Source organism: Cupressus sempervirens, chromosome 1, assembly GCF_028749045.1.
Source record: "Cupressus sempervirens isolate cs-2001-9-10 chromosome 1, ASM2874904v1, whole genome shotgun sequence".
Classification (NCBI taxonomy): Eukaryota; Viridiplantae; Streptophyta; class Pinopsida; order Cupressales; family Cupressaceae; genus Cupressus; species Cupressus sempervirens.
In genome coordinates, this window is record NC_143118.1 from 823,071,157 (window position 1) to 823,077,156 (window position 6,000).

Genomic DNA, 6,000 nt, shown 5'->3' on the forward strand with positions numbered 1-6,000 from the left:
AACTCGACATTCACTGGTTGTGACTTGGCTGAAATTGGAATTTGTTGTTGAGTTTCAATTTGATTGACAACATCCTCATCAATAGACATTCCTTCATAAGAATACACAAAGGTTCTATATTCATCCATTCTCTTTGGTTCTTCATCTTGGACTTCTGTATGCTCATCAAAGTTTACATTTGCACTTTCCACAATTTTGTTAGTGTTAGTATTCAAACACTTGTATGCCTTACTTCTAGTGGAGTAACCAAGAAATATGCCTTCATCACTTTTTACATCAAATTTTCCATTTCTAGCATCTTTAAGAATAAAGCATTTGCAACCAAACACTTTGAAATGTTTTACATTGGGTGAGTGACCATACCATAATTCAAAAGGTGTTGTATTTGTACCTTTCTTGACTTGTACTCGGTTCAATGTATGAATAGCTACACTTACAACTTCTCTCCAATATTTTAGAGCAAAAATCTTTTCCATCATTAATGTTCTAGCATAGTCAATCATAGATCTATTTCTTCTTTCAACAATTCCATTCTATGGGGGAGTTGTAGGAGTTGATGTTTGCCTTTTGATTCCTTTATCATTACAAAATATCTTGAATTCATTTGATGTGAATTCACCACCTCTGTCTGATCTTAGGCATTTCAAGCTCTTTCTTGTTTCCTTTTCAACTCTAGCTGCATACCACTTAAACGTTTGAAAAGCATCAGATTTTTGTTTTAAGAACATAACAGTCATCATCTTGGAATAGTCATCAACAAACAACATTATGTATTTATCTCCTTTGTAGCTTTGTACTTCCATTGGACCACATAAGTTAGTATGAACTAACTCAAGTACTTCTTTAGATGTATAGTTTTTGCTTTTGAAACTTGACTTTGTCATCTTTCCTAACTGACATTGTTTGCACATGATATTATTAGGCTTCTTCAATTTTGGTAAACCTCTGACTTTCTTCATTTTACTGATATTGACTAGATTTTCAAAGTTGACATGACATAGCCTTCTATGCCATAACCATTCATCATCAAATTTTGCAATAAAACAAGAAACATCATCCATATCAAGGTAAAATAGATTACTTCTTGTTTGATCTCCTTTTCCTATCAATTTACCACCAGTATCATAGATTTTTGCAATTTTGTTTCCAAATTCTACTTTGCATCCTACATTGCCTAACTGTGAGACACTCAACAAATTGTAGTTTAATCCTTCAACATAGTATGCATTATCACATGAAATTTTCTTTGTGAGCTTAATGGAACCTTTTCCTTTTATTTGACATGGAGCATCATTACCAAATCTAACACTCTTTCCATCATACTAAGTAAAGTTAACAAACTTACTTTTGTCTCCTGTCATGTGATGTGAGCATCCACTATCTATGATCCACCTATCATTCTTGTTCATACATGTTACCAATGCTGTAGGTTCTTCTTTATCAGATTGCTCCTTCATGGCTACATAAACAACTTCATCATCATTATCATCAAAATTTTCTTCAACAATATAACACTTCTTACCTTTGTCTTTGTAATCTCTCTTGTTATCTTCTCTTCTAAATTTGTATTTGTTGCCTTCCTTGTAATCCTTTTTCTGTGTACACCTAGCAGCAATATGACCTACTTCATTGCAATTGAAACAAATGATAGGCATCTTACCTTTGAATTTTCTTTTACCTCTATGAAATCTTCTAGCTGGTAGTGCTTCCAATTTTTCCACATCTTCCTCAACAGTGCTACTGTCATTGGATACATATGTCATTTTTATTTCTTTCTTTTATTTCACCTATTAAGCATCTTTTAGTGATAGCTTGGCCTTGAAAGCAGATTCAACATTCTCAGGTCTATAGTTGTCAAAGTTAGATAAATCAAATGCAGTGAGTCTACCCACTATAACTTCAAAACATAGATTTTTTCCTGGTACACATCTTAGCTCTTGTATTGCTGATACTCTAATATCATAGATAGGGAGCAAGGTTCTTAAGAACTTACTATTAGTAGTATCTTCATCCAATTGACCACTCAAGCATCTTATTGCACTTACCACTTCTTTTATTCTTGTGCCATACTGAGCAACATTCTCATTTTCCTCCATTTTCATATCATCAAACTTTCCTTGGAGGCTTTCTCTTTTTGCTCTTTGTACATTATGATCTCCTCCATAGATGTTTGATAGGGCTTTCCACATTTTGAATGTAGTGTCACATCCTTTGATATCATCAAATTCAGCATAGTTGAGTGTAGAGGCAATTTCTAGCATTGTTTGATTGTGTTCCTATTTGTTTTTCACATCTTCTACAGTAAGAGTACCAGTTGGATCAACATGTTCTGTAACAATTGAATTTTGGGCATAATCTCCTATGGATCCAACATGTAGCTTCATCAAACTTTTCCATGCAACAAAGTTGTCTTTTTTGAGCTTGGGAACTTATCTCTTAGGCATTTTGATCTTTTTTTCTTATAGTCCCTTTAAACTAAATCAGTAGTTTAGCTATGATACCAATTGTTAAAATTCTTTAGAATAACTAAGAGGGCAGGGTGTGGGGGGAGGTTGAATAAGTTATCCAAGGTCCAAATTCCCTAATATAGTGAGCCCATAAACTTTTCATCCATCAAGCTTAAAATAATCATCCTAGCAAATTACAGTAAATCAATATGCAGCAATAAAACATGCAAGATCAACACATGACACAATGATTTACGTGAAAACCCAATTTGGGAAAAACCACCAGTAACATGCTACTTGATTCTCACTCTTCTAAAGTGATTCCCTATTAAAAGCCTGCCCTGTTAAAGGCTTACAACACACTGTTAAATGTGACCTTGTTAGAGGATTTCACCAAACTGTTAGGAATGGGCCTGATCAAAGGACTTTAGAACATTCCCTTGGAATGTCACCTTGTTAAAGGATTTACCTCATGGCTATTAAACCAACCTAAATCCATAGAATTTAAACTTAATTGTTACAATTACTAGAGAGTAACAATAATGGCTTTTTGATCTGATACAACTTACAACATACTTTGTAGATTTCAGATCTCACTTCAGTTCTATCCTTTTGCTTGGCTTTAATCACTTCAACTCTGATAGCTTGTCTTCCTCTCAAGCTTCGTCTCCTTCAGTCTTCTTACTCATCATCCCAATGCAATCATATCTGGGGTCTTCTTATCAAAATAGAGTAACTGTGCTCTCTTTCTCCTTAGCACCTCCTTCAACACTTTATGCTTTCATGCTTGACCACCTCTCTCTCTTTTCTTTATGACCTTATGATTCCTTAAATAGAAATCTAGTTTTCCTTTTTCGCACAATTCTCCCTCTCCAATTTTAGGGTTTCAAATGGATTAGGTAGGATACAATGTGTCTACCCCATATCTTGCTGTTATCTAGAAACTTCATCTAGAGTCCAATTGTAATCTCCAAAAATGTTCTACATGGTGTTCTGTGCCACCAGCTCATCATTCTTATCTTCTATTTACTTCACAAACTTCTAGATAACAACCTTGTCGGCTTAGATCTAGCAAATCTTTGATTTTTGAAATAATGCAGCAACTCAGCACTATTGGTTTACTAATTCTCAGCATCTTTGTGTTACTCAGCACTATTGGTTTACTGATGCTCGACATCTCTATGTTACTCGGCACTTGTATCTGCTCGGCACTTGGTTCTTCTTGGCACTTGGTTCTACTCGGCACTTGTATCTACTTGGGACTTGTATTTGCTTAGCACTTGTAGTTTGCTCGGCACTTACTAAAGTTGAATTTGCTCGGCTTCAACTAGGAATCTGTTCGGCACTAACTAGCTTGCTCAGCTCTCGCTCTCTAATGAATTTAGTTAGGCTTTACAAATGACTTAGCTAAAACCTTACATCTTTGATGTGTTTCAGTGTGCCCATTCTCTGTGTCTTATAGTATGTCATCAATACACTTTTTCATCAATGGCTTAGCTGATACTTGTACTTCATTACAACATCATAACTTCAACCTTTCTCTCGGTGTTCTAGTTACATCTTATTGATTGCCTCCTCCTTGTCAATCAACTAATTGATAGTATTTGGATCATTAAAGCAATTTTCATTCTTGCAAGTAGCAAGTTTGTCATCAATGACAAAACAATGATTGAGAACATTCTTTTACCAGTTTTAAATACAATTTCCCTCATGATCTTTTCAATCATTTCCAAAACTATCCACTCTTTATTGTACATAGACATATCAACCTCTTAGTGACCTTCATGGTCATCTATCATTGATCATCTTATTTCTTTATTGGAAAAGTAAGAGACAACTCGACACTCATATTAGCAATTCAATGACCCTCAACACTTATCAATGCATATCAATATTGTTATTCCAAGGTAATTCATTATTGTTAATGTTACAAAACTTGTTTAGGTTATACATACAAGATTCACAATACTAAACAAATAGATACATATACCCTCACCTTTATTCTCAATTTTAATATATCTCTCTCTACCCTCACCCACTCTATTCTCCAATTCACCTTCTCTCTCTTTATCTACCATTATTTTTATTCTTTCACTATCTTTTTCCTTGTGTTCTTCCTTTCTCCCTCTATCAAACTTTTTATACTTTCTCCATTTCCATCCCTACTTCTTTTACTTATCTCCCCTATCCCTATCCCCTAAACCCTATCTTCATGCAAATTTGATTACTCAACCCAAAAATAAAAGAATAAATATAGCCAAAAACTCATTAATATTTCATTATTTATGTATTACTAATATCATGACCACTCTACTAAGTAGTAGTAATATTTTCATTACAAAATACAAATGTTCATTGATTATGATATAATATTCTATGATGTCCTTTCTTGTATGGAACACATAGAAGTTTGTACCTATATTAAGTACATGGTATAGAAGAGTTCTACCTTAGGTGGGGATAGTTGTTATCTCATTTCACTTTATGTTTGAGATCCACCTTTAGTGAAAATATCCCATTATCATCATCATCATCTAACACATACTTCATTATATAATGGAATATTATTGACTCTTGGTGACCATCATAATTCCACATCATAAGAGAGTCATACAGAGAGAAGGGAAAAGAGAGAAATGATTTAAACTTTAAAGCCTATGAATATATGGATTAAGGTTTAGATATAGAGAGAGGGCATAAAAGAAAGTGAGGAAACAAAGAAATGGACAATGGATTTAGAATTTAGGGATTATGATTAACTATGGGATTGAAATTAGGTTTTATATTTTGGAGATTACAAAAGAGAGAGAGATAGGTAGAGGGGATGACGAGGATGGGAGTGAGAAAAGGGAAGAGCGATAAAAAGAGGGAGACACTGAGGTAGGTTAAAATAGAGATGCCCATATAACTCTTTATTTATTCCTTCCACCTTCAATCCTCTCTCTATCCCCCTTGATTCATTTTATCATTCATTTTAAGGAATGAAATCCTTTCTATATTATAAATCATATTGTGATATCAAATTCAAATTGTATGTAGAGATAAAGACATACAATGAGATACAAATGTAGATAAATCTATTAAAGAGAAAGAAATAGATAGAGAAAGGTATTTGGAGAATATAGACAATAAGAGATAGGAATAGGTAGTGTTAGTAATAGATAGATGGATAGATAGATATAGACAGTGATGGAGCTATATGAAGAGGGGCAGAGATATATAGAGAGATGTAGTGGGAGAGATAAATATAATGAGGGTAGGAAAATATCCATAATCCTAGGGGTGTGAAGTGATTATTGTAGAGAGAGCTGAGGGAGATCATGAGAGAAAGGGAAAAGATCAAGACTAGTACTGAAATTAGGGGAAAGATGGGGGGAGAGAGATAGGAAATAAATAGAGAGAGGTAATACAAGGATAGGGAGATAGGGATATGAGGATTGGAGTTAAAGAGTGATAAAGGGGTGGTTAAGATGGGGAAGAGGGAGAGAATCAGTGAGGTAAAAAGAATAACATGGCAAGGGAGAAATTACTTATATTTAAGGGATTGTGGTTA